The following is a 20,401-nucleotide window of genomic DNA, read 5'->3' as shown; positions in this document are numbered from 1 at the left end:
CAACTATTTTAATCTAATCAAGTCTAATGTTATTTCAGTGCGTTTTTTGCTTGAAATTTAGCTACTTATACCATCATGGATAATTTGAAAACTTCAGGACTGAAGAGACTTTGCAATTTTTTGGAGGAAATCTCTGTATTTATTTTATTTCTACTAATAGAAATGTATTAATTTTTGAGGAAATGTCTTTGAGTCCTAAATGATGTATATTGTACTGCCTCTGTATATATTTCCAAGTGATTTCAAAGAACTTGAATCAGCTCATTAGGTTCCAGACGTGGGCTGAACAGAATGAGTCATCCCTAAATTAATATTGTCTACTCTGAACTACTGCTTTAAATCACTTTAATCATGGGCACGTTCATGCTTTTCAAAAGGATGGCCACATTCAGATGCATTCTGCAACAGTTCATTAAGTAGTGATGTCATTTACGTTCCCTGGGTCAGCAAATACACTGCTTCTCAGTTTTAAAATGGGCCGACTAGGAGCAGACAAACAGGTATTTGTATGCATTTGACATTCCTAAATGCATAGAAAGGAATCATTAGGTTGACATGAAACATTTTAGTTTGGGACATTGTTGTGTCTCATGTTTTAACCTGATTTTTTTTTCTTCTTATCATAGCAGCTTTAGTGGAAAAATATAGGACAGTTGAGATGGGAAATGTTTTGCCACATCTCACTGAGAATTGGCCATTAGAAATCATTTGGGAGGACCAGCTTTATGATACAATGCATTAGACTACCATCTGTGACACCATCATCCCTTAAAAGTATCGGTTCAGGTCCCAGCTGTGCTGATTCCAATTCAGCTTCCTGCCAATTGATCTGAGCAAGCACCACAGGATGGTCTAAGTATCTGGGACCTGACACTGATTTGGCAGATCCTGCAAGGAATTCCATGTTCTCCTGGCTCCAACTGGGCCCAGTCCTGTGTTCTGTGTCCATTTAGGGAGTGAACCAGGAGACGGGAAATCTTTGTCCCACTGAAATTAATAATGATTGTAGAAGGTTGTTTCAAATGTCAACGGCTTGTACAGCTGGGAAAATACCAAGATGGTCTTAAAACCTGAAATGACCATGGGGAACAAATCATACGAGGTGAACCCTCCTTTGTTAGTTTATTTTTAAGATTTATTTATTTGTATTGCAAAGGCAGATATGCAGAGATAATGTGAAACAGACAGAAAGATCTTTTGTCTGCTGGTTGACTTCCCAAGTGTCCTCAACAGCCAGAGCTGAGCCAACCAAAGCACAAGCCCAGAGCTTCTTCTGGGTCTCCCACGTGGGTAAGAGATCCCAAGATTTTGAGCCAACTTCTACTGTTTTCCCAGGCCAAAGGAAGGAACCTGTATGGAAAATGGAGCAGCCAAGATACAAACTGGTGCCCATATGGGATCGCAGTGTGTGCAAGGCAGAGATTTAACCATTGGGCCACTGTGCCAAGCCCCAGAACCTCTTTTATTAGTGGTTATACAATGTGTGGTCACTTGGTGCAACTGGGTTAAAATAAATCACTATGAGAAATCAGGGAGAGACATCTTCTGGTGTTAGAAGGGTTAAAACAAAAAAGCTTGTAACTTTTAGCAAATCCTACTTTCTTCATTACTGCAGAGAGTCCATCATCCTATTGTCATATAGTAAACAGTGTCATCTTTAGTTTGGAAGTAGAGATGCATACTGCGTTGTGGTTTTGGTGGGTGCTATTGCTCTTCTCTACCAAGAGAACATCTTGAAGTATCATTTATAGGGCAGGTTTGGAGGAGCATATTCTTTTAGTTTTTCTTTCCTATGAAAGAATTTTATTTCATTTTCAAAGACAAAAGAAAGCTTTGCTGGGTACACTATTCTGGGCTGTCAATTTTTTGCTTTTAAAATCTGGAATATGTCATTCCATTCTTTTCTGGCCTGTTGAGTTTCCTGGTAGAGGTCTCCTGTGAATTTAATTAGCATTCCTTTATAAGTCAATTGATTTTTTTTCACGTGTACATTTAAGGATTGTTTTCCTTATGTATTTGTTCGATTTAGAGAGCTTGATTATCTTGTGTTGTGGTGAAAATCATTTTTGGTCAACCCTATTGGGAGTTCGGAGTCTCCTAGATGTTGTTTCCCAATTCTTTATCTAGATCAGGGAAATTTTCCCTTATTATTTTATTAAATACATTTTTAAAAAGCAGCTTCTCTTTCTGCATCTTTTGGTACTCCATAACTCTTATATTTGGCCTTTTAATAGTGTCTTTCATTTTTGAATACTTTTTTTAGCTTGACCCAGATCTGCTTCCAGCTTTTAGTTTGTTTCCCCCTGGTGACAGGAAATGACTTCCAATTCTGAGATTCTTTCTTCTGCTTCATTCATTCTATTTTGTAGCCTCTCCACTGTATTTTTAATTTGTCCCACTGCAATCTTTAGTTCTGATATATTAGCTTTCTTTTGATTCATTTCCTATGTGAAAGAGTCCTTAAATTCCTTTAACTCCTGTATTATATGCCTCTGGTTGTTAATAGTTTTATAAGAAGTGTTTGAATTCTGTAACCCCCATGCAGACATCCTTTGATCTTAGAGTTTGATTCTTTTTTCTTTTAATGAATAAAAGCAGATAATTTCCCATTGATATATTTCTTTGAAAGCTACTGATTTAAAGTTTTGCTTCAAATTTTGTTCTGAATTATATATTTTTCATTGTGAATTATTTATATTTATGATACTAATATGAACTTTTTGTTGACTATCTGTTATATATAATGTACATATTGTTCTGTTATTTATTTTTTAATTTTTGAGTTTGAGATAATTTACAAATATAACCATATAAATGTAATGGTGTTATGTAATGTTGCAGTAAATTCTTATATTGTGAAATGATTATGATCAAACTACATAATCTATCACCATACATAAAATCACTTTAATCATGGGCAAGATTCATGCTTTTCTAAAGCATGGCCACATTCAGATGCATTCTGCAACAGTTCATTAAGGAGTGATGTCATTTATGTTCCCTGGGTCAGCAAATACACTCCTTTGGATATCACAAAAAGAAAATGGTGAAATAGGGTTTTTTCAAGTTCGGAAGGAATATAATGAGAAGTCTATGTCCAAGGGAAAACATCTTCTAAAATGGAAAGAAAATGTAAAATAATTTCTGGGATGCACATTTGGCATGGTTCAATTGCTGCTCAGAACTCCCGTATCCTGTGTGGCAATACCTGGTTCAAGTTCAGAGGACTCTGCTTCTGCTCCAGTTTCCTGCTAATATACTCTGAAGAAGACAGAGAGGATGGCACCAGTAATTGGGTCCCTGACTCCCACACGGAAGAGAGAATGAATTCAGTCAATTTTGTTTTTATTTTGTCATGACCCACCTTTGACTGTTGCATACAGCTGGGAATTGAACCAGCAGGTGGATGATTTCTGTCCATCATAAAATAAAGACAAATTAATACAATCAATATTTCAGAGAAATGTCCCATTTTTCAATGGTTTTACTAGCAAGGAAACTAAAAAACAACTATTTGCAAAGAAAGAAAAATTTCTTTTTTAAACATGTAGACAATTCATGAAAACATCAATTACATTCCAACTACATTCATAATACATACAGCCAATGATCAATAACAAAGTGAAAAACAGTTGTCAAAATCAGGAACATAAGTAAGTCATCAGTAAAAATATTTGGGTATCTAAGGAATTGACAGTATCAGCAACTTACGTAAAAAAGCCTTAGAAAATTATGTGAAGTAGATATTTTTGAGTAAAAATGAATTGCCCCACTTAAAGCCTTAATTGATCTAGTAACACCATCAAAACAAGATCCAGCCCCATTGGATCTCAACACTGAATTCTTCCAAACATGCAAAGGATAGACATTCGCAGTGAAACAAATTCAACCAGAACAAAGAAAAGACAGAAAATTTCCTAGGAAAAACCAACACTGAAATGGCATAAGGAAATTTAAAAGAAGGAAAATTACAGACTAATTTTGTTAAGTCATACAAATGCAACAATCCGACTTCAATCCTACAACATATAAATTCAGCAACGTATAAATAGGATAATATATCACGACAAGTGTGGCTTATTCCAGGAATTTAAGGACGGTTTAACATTTGGAAAACCACATACATATGTTCACCAGAAGATGTGCCCATGAATATTCATAGTAGCTGTATTCATAAAGTGAACCTCAAAACTTCCCAAAGAACTATTAACATTTCAATGGGTCAGTAAGTTGTAGTGTCTTCACGCAATGTAATACAACTGGTTCTAAAATGAAGTCCTAGAGCTGTGATGTGGAGATGATTTTAGCATATATATTTTTTAAATAGGAGAATCAATCTTCATAATCACTGAAAAACTGTGTATATTTACCCTGATATTATTTGCGAAAAGTGAGGCATTCTTTACTTTGTGACTTTTGTGGGAGAAAGATAATAAGTCCAAATCAACTCAATGTGAACTGACACGTATTTGAAAGCATTGAAAGTGTGGAGTTCAAGTGATAGGACAGTTAATATGTCAGTAGAAGCTACGTATGCTCTGTCTCATACTATGAGTTGTATTATTCTAAGAAATTAGCACAGGCATGGTGACCCAGTTGAAGAGCAGTCTGATTTAAATGAACAGGCTGGTCAAAGTTTTCTCTCTTACCATATTGTCAGACTTTTTTGAATGATTAATAAGAAGAATTCTATCAGTACTGTCTTCTTCCACAAGGTTTAGATCTGATCCCACGCTTGCATGATCACTCTATTCCTGAATTACAGTTACTGAAATCTACTCATTGATTGGCTGAACTATGTGAGAACAGTTCTGTTACGTTGAAGCAGAGCACAGTGCCTGTATAGGAATATCAGAGACAGTAACTGAGCTTCCTACCCAAGGCTTGGGTTTAAATGATCATCCCTTAGGGCTGCCTTTCGCATACGTCACGTCCAGTTTTAACTTTTTATTTGAGGATTACTGTGAGGAGGAATTTGAGTTTAAGTAAACACCTTGAGCTTTATTATTTTTTTATGTCTGATTTACATAAAATGCGGTGTTACAGAGAGAGGGAGAGACAGAAGGAAAGAAAGAGATCCATCTACTGGTTGACTTACTAAATGGAAGCCATGGTTGGCAATGGCGCAGGTCAAAGCCATGAACCTGGAGGTCCATCGTGTCTCACATACAGGTGCAGGATCCCGCTTTTTGGACTATTTTATACTGCTTTTCCAGTCACATGAGCAAGGAGCAGATTTTAAGTATAGCTGTCGGGACACATGGGACTCCAGTGTTGTAGGCAGCAGCTTAACCCACTGCACCACAGTGCTAGCCCACTCCGCTGTTCTTTAAGGCAAAGGATTTTGTATGTGAACCTTCCTTATTTACTTAAATCAGAGAACAAGTAAAAGTTTTAAAGCTTGCCATCAAAACTTGTGCCAAGAAAGCTTCAAAGAGCCAGCATCAAGGGAACAATTTGAGTGAGTGAGACACAATTTTATTCCAATTTTTATGCTTGTTCTTGTGTAGGAAGCAGTAAAATATAGCTCTAACAAGAAAAAAAAAACTCCCTTGGAAATTACACTTTTGCAAAACAAGAGTGTTTCTAGATATCTTAATTATCTAGGTAATTAAGAGAGCAATCAGAGTTGCATTTTGGTAATGAGAAACATTAAACATGAGAAAAACTTCTTTGGTCCACTTGGCATTTTGTCTCACAAAATTACAAAAACCTTATTTTTCTAATTCTTGTTGGCATAGGCTTTGCAAAGATAACATCCACTCAAATCACTTTCAAGATATTTGTTTAATAGCCGTAAATAATAGGGCTGTTCTGTATACACAAATAACACATAATCTGGCTATGATTGCCTCTACCCTTTATTTAAAAAAAAATTGTTTCAATCAAAGTATAACAGACTAGACAAATTGAAAGTACCTCCAAGTGCTAAAATCAAGGCAAGATAAAATTTTCCAGAATAAATGTTGGTAGGACTAGTAAATTATAAGGAGTTTTCAGATATCTAATATATCCAGAAAGGTATGGCACTATCCATTGTTCTCTGTTACTGCATTCATCGCTGTATTTGTCATCACTAACTATGGAGCTTTTGCAGGCTGCCTATTCGTCTGCCTCTCTGTTGGTTTACTTTTTCAAAATTCAAGGAAGCCAAAAGAATAGGGAACAATAAATGAGTAAATTGGAGCCTAAATTCCGAGTGGAATTCTAACACAGCACTGCTGTCTTCCCCTCATTCTTTTGACCTCCTGATTGTGAAAGCAGAGAACAAGAGAACGTCTACACTGTTGATCTTATTCAGTGTGTCAAATTTGGGTTTGTGTTCCAAATGCTCAACCGATTATACCTGCATGCTACGGGCTAAAGTTGAAAATGTTAGCATTGGTGACATGATGATGGGGATGATAATAGTGACAATGTTTTTATAAGGGTGAACTTACATTTGGAAAAGAAAAAAAAAGGCTTTCAGCGAGGAGCTGGTAGTGTTAGCAAGTGCTTCTAGAAATTGCCTGTGCATCAAAGGATTTGGCATATTACCAAAGAATGAGTCTTGGGGGTAGAAAGGGTTTAAATTGCAGTGCAATCTATGTGATGAAACACAGTGTAACATAAATATCAGTTTTACAGTATGTAATTTGGTTCTTGGAAGCAGCTACCGAATATTTTAAGTGTCTCCCAGATGCCTGCAAATTGTACAGTGTCAGAATTAGAATGCGGTGGGGTTCTTTCTGTTTAGATATGCCTTCACAGTAATTTTCACCTACCACCTCTAAAATGGGCCTATGGATAAAAAGACAATAGCATCAGGCAGTCAGTTGATGATATCTTTTTGGACCTTGAATAACCCTCTGATTTTGAAGAACCACAACCAATGTTTCTTTCCACCATCAAGCTGTTAGGAGTATTTTGTGTCCATGACTAGAGCAGTGGATTTTTGTATATATCAGCCTGGGTGTGATGTGATAAAGTTGTGCTTTGAATGGCAGACCCATCAAAGGAATCCTGATCAGTGTTAAATGAATGTTACAGATTAGTGAAATTTTTTAAATGAGAACAAATAAAGAAGGAAGGGAGGAAGAAAGGAAGGAAGGAAGGCAGGCAAGAACTCAGAAAAGAAGGAAGGAAAGCAGGGAGCTAGGGAGGAAGAGGAGGGTGAAAAGGAGGGAGGTTGGAGAGCAAGAAGGAAGTCGGGAAGAAAAAAAATCTTGCAAGCTAAAAAAATCGAGATCTTTATTCCAAAGGAGTATGGCGTGTAGGAAATACAATGTAAACTGCATATGCAGTTAGGATGTTCCCGTTCCACTGGCCACATTTAAATATTAAAGAATCAGGTGAACCTAGCTTTAATCATATATCTTAGTTATTCCAAAAATAGCATTTCAACATGTATCCATTTTATTAAAAACATTTGTTCCGTGTATTCTCTGCTATATCCTTGATCTGGTGTGTATCTTAAAGTTGCAGCATTTCTTAATTCAGAGCAATCCTGTTTCAGTTGCTTAAATGTTACATGTGCTGGTGGCTATCCTATGTGTACAATTCCAGAACATCTTAGAAGACCAAAGTAGGAAGCTGGTTTCTCACTGTAACTACAGCATTGTTTGGTTTCTACCTCTCTCTTGACCTATTTTTCTCACCCATTTGTCACTAAATGCCATCTCTTGTACAAGAAAGTTAAACTCAGAGACTTTGCTTATAGGAATATTGACAGAAGTCAATGCTTAATTAAAACTGGCACTTTGGGGGTAGGTGTGTGGGGCAGCGATCAGTTTATATACCAGAGCACTCAGGTTCTGGGACACTTGTTACAGAGCAGACAGAGATTGAGCACCATGATCCCAGGTATAGAATATATGTGTATAAATGTATATATGTATATGTGTATATATATTTTAAAGAATATATGTTCTATAGAAATTTTCCAAAATCAGCAGCTACTTGTAGACATTAAAATGTTAGCCACTTGGCAGCAGATAACACTGCACTGTAACTCATGCTTTGAATCTGTTTTTCAATCTGAGAACAAGCAGTATGCAACGTCTGTAGCATTTCTATCCCTCGAGAAGGCTTCGTCATTCATAACTTTCTCAAAATTGGAAGTCCTGGACCAGTAAGAATGTTCAGTGTAATTGATATTTTTAAAAAGCTTCATATAAAATGTCAAAACAAAATTATTTTGACAATACCACTGTCAAAAACTACAAAGAGATTTTGATAACTTCCCATAGGAAATATCTGCACATAATTTTGATTTCTTTCTCTCTAATGTCTCTTGCTCCAATTTTGCTTACTAACTCTTATATCTTGAGACCCACAATGCAGACTTTTATGAAAGTACTTCTTTTTACGTAGCCCAAGCATAGGGATGGATACCAAGATGGCAGAAGATTGGCTAGCAAGAAAAGATGCTATCCTCTTTGGATTGTATTGACTCTGAATAACATTGAAAATGTATATGTTTGAAGTAGCTAGACATTTTAATTTTACTGTACTTTTATGGAGCTCTGGTTAATAAATCTATCGATTTATTTATGTGAAGGGCACAGCTTCCAGGCATTTCTCACGTGCAATATTTCCTAACCCCGTCACCCCGATCCGATTTTTTTCTTTCTTATTTTTCTTATAATTTGAGGGGTTGTATATTTTCAATTTACTTTATAATCATAGGCTTAAGGCTCCACTTTTAAAGAATTCAACAAGTGGAAAGACCACTGATATGCAGGAGTGTAGACCAGGGCAATACACATTTTCAACAGTTTCATTGGGAATTCATCTTTGATTTGGAAGCAGGGATACATATTGCATTGTATCCCCACATTTGGATATGGTAATCTCTATTACTCCGTCACTGTGCATTCCCTTCAATGAGAAGCTAGAAAATCAGGTCAAGAACCAGTATGAATTGGAATAACAACAACAAAGTTACAGCACCGTGGATTCGAAAAGAACGCACCTCTGAGTAACCAACGCATGGGTAAAGAAAAGAAATGATGCCACCATTTGATCCATGAGCCAGTGACGAATTTGACAAGAGAAAAGAAAGTATTTGGAAAAATGAAAATGAAATTTAAAAACATCAAAACATATGGGATGCAACTGAAAAAAAATATGGAAAAAGTTATAGAACTTACAATTTGCATGATGGTTTCCATATATTAGAGAGAACATATGGTATTTGTCCTTTTGGGATTGACTTATTTCACTAAATGTAAACTGTGGAACGTCTACTCCATGGAATGTTACTCAGCCATTCAAAAGAATGTAATTACACCATTTGCAAGGACCCTTTTTCTAAGGAAGTCAGGAGATTGGGAAATGCAAACTTTTGTTTATTTCTTTCAGGAGTGAGGATAATAGATGAAAAAAAAATAAGAGAAAACATAAAAAATAGGGAAAACAGGAAAAACAAACTACATTAACAGAAATGGGCTTTTTAAAGTAAAAATTAGAAGATCATTACATTGATTTGGATTGCAGATGGGGCCAGATTCACGTTTCCAATCATAAAATGTGACCTTGGATAAAACACCAAATCTCTTGAACCACATTTTAAAAAATCTTTTAACAGGGTGATTTCCTTGTAGAGAGTACATTCCTGGATTATTGGCATGATCGAGTTTTACAACAGATATCGCTGACCGTAAATTTGAAGCACATCACTGAACTACATAACCTTCAGCAAATTGTTGACTTATTCGAGAAGGAGGAGCTAATGCTCACATCTCCCAGTTCTGCTGGGGTTCTTCAATAATTGCAACAAAATTGCCTTAAACATTTCCCTCTTCTCAGTTACTGAGAGGCCCTTTTTCTAACTAATTCCTTCACCTGCAATAAAAAATAGTCTTTCACTTCCACTTTTGTCCATGCAACGCATAATGGGTAAAAGACAGGAGTTGTCTCTCAGTTTGCTCCTAGGAAGTGACTTCTGAAGTTCCAAGGAATTTGTTCCTTATTAAAGATCTGCGGAGAAGGCTGCAGGATCCCACTGGAGCCAGAAGAGTGCTTAAAAGCAGAGAAATGCAAAAAAAAAAAAAAAATGCTACCTAGGATTCAATTGTATCAAGAGCTCCGGAGTGATATCATACAGCCTTCGGAGGTGGAGCAGCTGAAAACAAGGAAAAAGGGATTGATGAATCTAACTCCACAGCAATAATCATGGCAGTTTTCTTCGTTTGGAATCAGGGCACAAGTGGCTTTGAGCAAAGCTGCCATTTTAATCCGTAGGTAGAAAATTTGGGGCTCTCTACACATCAAAATTGCAAAAACAATTCTGCTTGGCTTTACTCATAATCTAAAATAAAGCCACTATCATAGTAGTCTGTCCTGTTTTGCATTTTTAGTAGCTAATTAGCACACCAGGTTATGCTGGCTAATATATTTTTGTGTGATTAGTCTAGTTGAATGAAGGTATTGCATATGTCAAATTATTGCTTATATCTAATGCTTCCTGCTTATTGTGTACAACAACATGATTTTTGATTTGTTATTTGCATATGCATGTTGTCTTGTTATCGTAGCACAATATTTGGGAAGACTCCTCAATAGATAATAGGAATGCAATTATTCTGATGGGACCTACTTTAAAAAACCAGAATTTTTTTTCTAAATTTTTTATAGTCTTCTTTGTGTAAATTAATTATTAAAACAAGAATAAAGGATTTATTCAAAAGGTTGGAATTGCTTAAGCAGGTTTTCTTTTTCTTATGTATGCATGCCACACCTTGCTCTGTTAACCATGCGTCATATATAGACTAGGCGCACACTGTCAGAGAATGGAAAGTAACACTAAAGAAGCCTACCATTTAGGAGAATGACTTCAATACAGAAGAAAGTTGAATGTCTTACTTGGTTTTAAAGAATGTACCTTTTATGAAATATGTGAATAATATATTAAAATGTCACCATTTCAGTTAAAATTATTTGGTGTAAGCACTCCATGTTAATTATGCATTTCCTCCAATACTTCATTCTCACATATATGAGTACTTTGTAAACTGCTTCAGGAGTAATAATTTCAAAAGAAGAAAATGGCACACCTAATATCTAGTCCTTCAATCCGATATATATTTACTCATGAGAATATTATCACATCACATGCTGGATGTCAGGCATAGAGACTTCTAGAAGACAAGGGTAGAGTAACAGTAACAGCACAACCCACCATTCCAGGTTTCCCCCCAACTTAGTAGATCAAATATGTGAATAAGCAGTCACAAGTGATTTTTACCTCACCCAAAGCTGGACAAACCCCTAAAATAAATCACAGTGCTCCCTTGCACAAAAACAATGTGGACTGCTCTCCCAATTTGGCTTATACAATTTTGATATGCTCATAAAGATATGAATATGCTACTTCCAATGAAAGTTTGAATTTTGTGCAGCTTATATCCTGCATGGTGTTGATTCTATCTCATTTAAACATTTCATAAATTTAGAAGAAAGGTAAAAGATAGGACATAAAGAAAAATTACTTCACAATTATCCATGGCTTTGTAGTCAGAAATCTTTCAGGGACACATTTCCATATTCATATTATGAGGAAGTGGTTACTGATGTTATTGAATGTCTATAAAGCTTACAAAAAAGATGGGAAAGATACCATGGCACAGTACATTAATCCTCTTTCTCAGAAAGTAAGAGTTAAGGAACCTCGGATTAGCGCTTTCCAGTTTTGGTACATTAGCCTATAGAAAGTAAGAGTTAAGAAACCTTGGATTAGCACTTTTCATTTTTGCTACATTAGCCTGTACTTACACCAAGAGTGGAGTAGGGTACCTTTCCCCCAACATCCATGTCAATGATGTGAAGATACATTGTAGTGTGCATTTCTACTGTTGAACAAAAAGAAGACTAGCAATGAGAACGTTAATATACCTTGACAATATGAAACTGGATTTTTGCCTTTGTTTACACCTATAATGTCATGATCCCCTTTGAATAACAGAATGTCAGACTTGGAACTGTTGCTGACAAACTATACTATTGTAATGATAAGGGGGGAATGGTGGACATGGGTGGGGAGAATGAGAAGGAAGGAAGAAGAGGTAGGGGGGCAACCCTTATACCTATAAAACCACATAATGGAAAATATTAAGATTAAAAATAAAAAAGAAAACAATGGCAAATAAAATATCTCATTTGGCATTTAGGATCAAGATATCCTAATGTGTATTCTCAAATTTCCTCTTGATTAACTGGCTAACCATATTGTGAACCATAATAGGGTTTCTTGGGGATATTAAGCAATTTCTCTATAATTACTTCAAATGAAAACCAAGGAATTGGCTTAGAGTAATAGTTCTGCCATTTTTTAGTACAGGAGGAGACGTTGAACAGTTCAGAAGCTGAATCTGCAAACAGTAATATGTTAAATTTCAACTGAAATTATGCCCAGTACTTCTCAAGTAGGATCAATAAAATAAATGCAGATCTAGAGTTTTCTATCAAAGTATATTTGATGTAAGACTTTGCCACATAAAAGGTAGAGTGAATCATTTTTACAGAGTTAGGAAATCTGTGCTTCTTTTCAAAGACTTGTAACTTAAAAACAACTTCCATGTCAAAGTTTCCTAAAAGACAGCGGTTTCATAAGTAAGTGTTCAATTGATGGGGGGAAAAAAGCTCTTAACAGAAATTTAATAGGGTAGCATAAATGGAACCTGAAATGTGACTCTCCATGGAACTTCAAAAGGAAAGACAGCATGACAGCCCTTCACTGCTTGCAGGAAAGAGGATGGCGGTAATTGTCATGAGCTGGTATGGTTACCTCATTGTTCAATATACTTCGTCCTCAACTAAAGTAGTTGTCATTGGCCCTTAGACCATGCAAGGACCAAAACAGATGGAAAAGTGAATCTTCCTCTCTGTGGATCTTCTTCTCAGCTGTATTAAGAGTATGAAGGGAACAGTCATGTTGATTTGTGATTTTTCATCTTCAAGATACATGGTCATCAAAACAGTTATTGAACTACCCTCTAATGCTCTTGCCAAAAGAAACTGATTGCGTGATGTTCCCCTTTGTTTCTTCTAATCATTGTCATAAATATTATTTATCTAGATGCCAGTGATGGTTCTTCACATATGTATAAAAGGAATGTTGAATTCTATGAATAGTATAACTCTTTTTGGTACAAGGTGATATTCTGAGCACTATTTCTGTCTGAATTAGAATTTGTGCACCTGTCTCATCCAAAGTCAGAGACATCTACTGCTATTGAAAAGGTATATGATTTAATATATTTTTCTGTTTTAACATATATATATATGCACACACACGCATATATATGCATATATATATACACACACACGTGTGTATGTATGTGTGTGCATTTAATTTGAGGACCAGAATCATTGGCAACCAAACAGCCAAAAAGCATCCCCACGCACTGGTCCACTCCCCACATGTCTACACTGACTGGGTACACCATCACCAGAGCCCTGAGCTGGAAATTCAATCCACGTTTTGAACATGGATGGTAGAAACCCAAAGAGGCATCGCTGGTGCTTCCAATAGTCTGTGCTAGGGGGAATTTTGAGTCAGGATCCTGAGCTCAGCATCACAAAGTGCTCTGATGCGGAACTACTTAGGTCATCTGGCTTCACTTGCACCCTTAATGGAGTCATTTTGTACAGGAATGTGAAATATAAAGTTGAATATTCTCACGTTGAGTCTCCATGCAAAAGAATATTCATGCATGTTTGATTCACATCCAGACATCTCATTAAAAATTCATGTACGCTATAATGTTCCCATCCCTATGATGTTCTTATAAGCCATCCTAATCAAAAAAGCCTTGGAAGTAATGAAAGGCAAGGTGTGATTTCAAAACCGGGTTAATGGCATTCCATAGAAAAGCATAGCAAGATTCGCATCCCTCTTCATGTGTTTGTTCATTTGTTGGCCTCTGCTATCTCATTTTCAAAATGGCAAGAACAATAATACAAACTCACAGGGATAAAGATCAATTGGACCACATGTAAGAACTCAGCGCTACGGTTATAAATGATGTTTCCACAAAAAGCAGAGATGTGCCTGTCATCTGGGAGGACAAGAGAGATTAGAATCTGGAAAACCCGACAATGATCTAGTTCTCTCATTTGCCTATCCCGTTCCACTGTGTGTCATTTCAGGAAAGGTGATTAGAAGGGGGAGATAAAAGCAGAAGAGGCTTCATAGTTATCTGGTAACATAAAAAAAAAAAGGCAAAGACTCCAAAAAGACCTGAGCAGACGTATTACTAGAAAAAGACAAAAGGGGAGAAATATACATCTGAAAAGGTACTCAGCATGATATGTGATTAGGAGATTGCAAATCATATCTACTGCAATGATGATAAGCAAAAAAACCAGGAACCAATGTAGAACCAATGTGTTGAAGATGGACACACTTCATCTGTGTTAAACAAGCAATTAGGGCTCAAACGAAAAGCACACAGACCTGTCCGTATTCTTCTTCCATTTTTTCCCACAGTTATGAAAACGAGAGAGTGAAAATTAGCCCATCCACTGCTCTCTATGTCACACATTTGGTAAAAGAAATTGATGCAATAGAAACCAACTTCTTAGCGCCCTCACATAGCTACGCTTCTCACACCTCCATTCACAATTATTTCGCGTGTCTTTTTTTACACTTGTCACCTTTGAGATAACTTTATCCAAATCAGGTGCTTTAAATTTTAGTGTTTGTTGTTGTGGTTGTGTTTTTTTTTTAAAAAAAGGTGGTAACAACTCAAGAGAGAGGCCTGATTTTGCTTTAGACATAAACAAAACAAAGCTGCTTACTGGCACTATCGGTTGAACAACTTCTGCTGAGCAGAGATGTTTTCCAACACTTAAGCCCTTCAGATATATATATTTTTCCCTCCAACCACCAGTTTTTAGTAAGAATATGGTCAAGGGACCAATGTTACAAACAAAGCAAATAAATTTATTGGGGAAAATGTATCTGCATTCATAATTACTTTTCCTGCAGAAAAGGTAACTTACTGTTTTGTCACACAACATTGAGTTCAGTTGTATTTTTTTCTCTACTTTAATGGTGTAAGAATTTCTTGGATTGCTTGGTACAATTGAAGCTCCAGTGTTCCAACCGTAGAGTCCTTAACTCTTCAGATCTATAAGACTCCGGCATCTGCATTTTAAGACTCAATGTTGCTATTCCTCCATAGATTTCAGCAGTATGTGTGAGGAAACACTGGTGTCCTTTATAATTAGTCATTCATTCTACATTATTCTGTTTTTAAAAGCATGAGTGCACCTGCTCCTACAGGTATGTGCATAGAAGTTTGAGGTCTTCATGTATTATTATCAACTAGAGAATTACTATTTTTTATCTTCCCTATCTGTAATCTTTGTCATTCAAGGTGATTCCATATCCTTTCAGTCTTTTCTTCCTAATACGATTTCAGCTCACCATTTTCTCTCACTCTACTGCTATATAGCAATCTCTCTGTTACAAGGTTAACAACATCAAAATAGGCCCCAATCTAGTTCCTCATGTACTCTGCCTGTGATAATTTCTTCTCAATATTGAAAATTTGATTTCTTTCAAAAAGCATTTCTCTAATTTATTTTCTGTATCTGCCATCAACTAAACTATCATATGTGTCTAGGATGAGTTTGAAATGATACCCAAAACTGAAAATTCGTGTGTGTTTTATTCTCACACCACAATACCCCAGTATTGGTATGTGTGTTTGTGTGCCAAAGATACATTCCTCACACACTGATCCCTCTTATCACTTCAGCTCTAGCTGTGTTGTCCTGCGGTGGCCCTCTGTCTCCCATAGCTTTTTTCCTAACAGAATCTCATGCTACACACACGTTGAGCATCGTATTCTTTGGCAAGCTTCTCTCATTAAGTCAGATCCTAAGGACATTCCAGTTGGCCTTCCGCATTGTCTTACTCACTTGAAGTCTGATCCATCAATTTCTTAACCAACACATTGTAGGTTGTGTCTGGAGCTCAATTTATGTTTTTAAATCATAGTTTGTATTCTTAGCTTTGGATTTCACAAATAAATGAGCTAATTCCCTGGGAGTTGATGATTTTGAGGATTCTTTGTGTTCACATCTGTAGGGAGTTACCAAAATGCTGCTACTCCTGTACTTTCACAGTTAACATGTCTTCAAGCTTTGCTAATAAGGGTCACTGGCATCTTAATACAAGGATTTTTGTCATTTACTACAACACACGTATTTCTTTTTTTTTTTTCTTTCTTAAGATTTATTTATTTTTGTTGAACGGCAGATATACAGAGAGGAGGAGAGACAGGAAGATCTTCCGTTTGATGGTTCATTCCCCAAGTGACCGCAACAGCTGTAGCTGTGCCAATTTGAAGTCAGGAGCACTTCCGGGTCTCCCACGCGGGTGCAGGGTCCCAAGGCTTTGGGCTGTCCTTGACTGCTTTCCCAGGCCATGAGCTGGGAGCCGGATGGGAAGCAGGTCCACCAGGATTAGAAACGGTGACCATATGAGATCCCAGGCATGCAAGGCCAGAACTTTAACCATTGCGCTATCACGCTGGCCCAACACACGTTTTTCTAAGCACAATGTGCATATCATACTGATCTGTCTCCTCAGATCACTACACGAAATAGTATTTGATATCATGGCACTTTTGTAAGTTCAAATTTCTGCATAAAAACTCACTGATGGGCCTGACATGGTAGCCTAGTGGCTAACGTCCTTGCCTTGCACACATCCGCATCCCATATGGGCATCGGTTCTAATCCCAGCAGCCCTGCCTTCCATCCAGCTCCTTGCCTGTGGCCTGGGAAAGCAGTTGAGGATATCCCAAAGCCTTCAGAGTCTGTAGCAATCTGCAAAACCCGGAAGAAGCTCCTGGCTCCTGGCTTTGGACCGGCTGGGCTCCAATCACTTGTATTGGATGGAAGATTTTCCTCTCTGTCTGTCCTCTCTGTATGTCTGACTTTCTAATAAAAATAAAATAAATCTTTAAACAGAAAGGCTCACTGATGACTCATCATCATCATCATCATGATCTTGGAGTACATATTATAAATATACAGACACCCATATATAAAATTGGTGCTTGGAAATAATCCAATAAATAAGCCAATACTTCCATCACAGTAATCAATAATCTTCACTTATAAGAATTCATTCACTTGAACGGCAGAGTGAAAGAGAAAGCATTTGATTGACATTCTTACAAGTAAACAACAATTATAAAAATAGCCTCCAAATAGCAATGACTGTAGACTGAGTACTTAAGAGGGAAATCTGTGGAAAAAACCTGCCATTGAATTCTGAATTCCACAGGAATGTCTTGAATGAGCATGGGGAAGGTGCTGCACTTTCCAACAAATGAAACTGGGTAACCCCGGTTTGCCCCGAAGTTTTCTGGGAAGCATACAGACCACATGGCTATTGTGATGATGGACTTGTGTTTGGTTTTATTGAAATGAGATCCCTAAAGCTCATCAGACTAATATTGAATAGGAAAGGGCAGAGAGAAATATGGACCTTGTTTCCGTTCTTATTTACTTAGGAAACTCAGGCTCCACAGAGTTCTTTTAAAGCTCAGTGACATAAGGTACTAAAATGTTCTCAGCTCTGGTTGTTGCGACCATTCGTGGATGGCACCAGTGACTGTTTCACATTTCTATCTCTCCTTGTCTCTGTGAATCTGCCTTTCAACAAAAATTTAAAAAAAATATTCTCATAAAATAAAGTGATTCACAGAGAATATTATTTGAGCTTTCCATAGTTGAAAGATGTTTTTAATTCGTTGATCTATCTTATTTTCCCTCACATAGAAACTCAAATAATAATAAATGTAAGTTTTCTACAGGTATGAAATGATTTTCCTAGAGAGCTGTCTCTTCAGACAGACATTCCTAGAACACTAGTTTATTGAAACCTTTAGGGGCCAGCGCGAAGACTCCACTGCTCTTATAAGTGTACATGTCCCTGCATGGGAAACCTGAAAGAAGCTCCTGGCTCTTGGTTCCAGATCAGCTTAGCTCTGGCTATTCTGGCCATTGGGAGAGTGAATCAATAGATGGAAGATCTTTCTCTTTTTGCCTCTCTCTGTAAATCTATCTTTCCAAAGCAAAAACATTTTTTTATTTGAATTATGATCTCCAACCACTAATTGCTAAGAAATTAATATTTTTTATTTAATGCGAAATTCCAGTTTTGGGCAGAGCAAATTTACCTTAACCCAATTCAGAAAATCTTAAGTGTGCTAAGTAATATAGATACTGGTATGTTCTCTCTGTAGACATAACCTTCACGTTGGTTTACTAAGTTGCATCAATGGCCAACTACTTTAAACAGCAGAGACCCTATGCTTCTTGTAGGAATTCCTCTTTGACCTTGTGCCTTACCCTACAATTACAATGCCCAACTTACCGTGTAACATCTTCAAGCTAAGGCATTCTGACATAACGTGTTCTTATCTGCAACGAAATGTTGGGGTTTTGAGTTCTGAAAATGGAAGAGTGCAAAACCACGGGCTTCATACAAGTCTGAAACATTTAGTTGCCGCAAAAAATACACTGTGAACGTTAAGTTTCTTTGTTATAATTTACATGCTATAGGACATGAGAAGAGACCAAAGATTCTGTTCAGACCAACATACCAAAACCCATCTCATAATTTCCTTGGCCTGGGTGAGATCTGGGAAAAGTGTGGGGTAGGTAAGAATTACAGAGCCTACTTTAAGCAATAACAACATTGAGGTGCTGTGGTATCTGGTAAATCTGAAGCAAATGAAAGAAAGATGATACGGACACAGGCAGGGCAAACAGCTTTGCCTTCAGGTGTTTTATGGCCGAGGAAAGAGATTTAAACTCCAGGCTTATCCTCTGCTTCGGGTTCTGGCGTATCTTAAACACTGAGTAAAGATACATACCTGTTGGATGAAGTTTCAACCAGTAGAGACGTAGACATTGAGCTCACATTAGTTTTTTGGTTGTATATTCTCACTGTGTTATGTCATAGCTCATCTGGAGAACTTGTTAAAACAATATAAAAGCTGTGAGAATCCTACCCACAAAAAATGTGATTTCAAAGATTTGCACAGCATCTCCAGGACTCACAGATACTCCATGGTTCAATCAAGGAATTTACAATGCCCTGGACTAGTCAGGACAGTAATATCTTCATGCTTTTAAAATGCTACAAACTTCCCAATTTGATTTAAATAAAACATGAGTCCTTAGAATCCTTGCAGATACATTCATTCCACCTTCTTCCTCTCATTTCCCACTGTACTGCAGTGCTTTGAAATAGCTTATAAGCATGCACAGAGGTTGGGCCCAATATAACTGGAAAAAAAAAATGATGGAACTTTCTCGTCTTTGATCATGAAAGGAGAGCCACCCAAACCTGTAAAGCTCCGATCGTCAGTGGGATCATTCAGTGATAACTCTAACGCTTTCCATATTTTGAAGATGTCTGCTGGTGTTGCAGCTAACACTGAGGCTCCCACCAGAGAATCTCAGCATGAGCTAAGAAGCAAGCAAACAAAGATGGTACAGAGAAGCCCAGCACAGTCAGGCGCTAATGGATCAGAATGCTGCACATCACACTGGGATCCAATTTTGGGAAATGGTGGTCGGTAACTGAAGCAAAATACACCTGCTGCCGGAGGCATCCACAAGCGTAGTTATACAAAAAGTTAGGAGAAAATAGAGTCTTTTTCTCCCAGAGATCCAGATCATTTCAGAACAAATGCTTTGAATTGTGTGATAAAACTATAAATTCTAGGAACGATGTAGCCTGGAATTCTAAATAAAAAATAAATAAATAAAAGAGGGGAACAACATATCTGCTCATATTTGAATTAAGTCCACAGCCAACAAAGACCCTCCAGAGACAGTGCGGCAAAACATGAAATGAGCTCACGGAAGACACAGCTCTAGATTTGGAAATTCTGGCAGAATTGCCTGGATTAACTTCAGTTTCCCTTCCCGCTGCACATAACAAGGAAGGAGAGAGATGAACGAGATATAGAGCATACCTCAGATGGCGTTTCACTGTGTGGCTGTTTTGTGTGTTTAACTCCATTCCTATTGCACAGTTTTCCTTGAGAGGAACCCGGGATTTCTTGTGATACAGTTTTATTGTTTACTTTTTTTCATCTTCACTTTATTTGAAAGGCAGAGACAGGCGGAGAGATATTTTGCTTCCAGTGATTTGCTCTGCAAATGCCCACACTGGCGAGGAAGGGCGGACACTAACGAGCCTGTAAGTCAAACGTGTACACCTATGTGGTGGTGGGGACTTGACTGTATCAGCCATTGCCTGCTGCCTCCAAGCATTTGTGTTAGCAGAAAAATGTATAATAAATGGAGTATCTGGGACGTGGATGGGGAATGTGGACATTCCCCAAGTGGCAATTTAACCACTAAACCAAATGCCCACTGCAGA

This window comes from Ochotona curzoniae, unplaced genomic scaffold, assembly GCF_017591425.1.
Source record: "Ochotona curzoniae isolate NIBS_2020 unplaced genomic scaffold, NIBS_Ocur_1.0 contig_1302, whole genome shotgun sequence".
Classification (NCBI taxonomy): domain Eukaryota; kingdom Metazoa; phylum Chordata; class Mammalia; order Lagomorpha; family Ochotonidae; genus Ochotona; species Ochotona curzoniae.
This window is presented reverse-complemented; position numbering follows the sequence as displayed.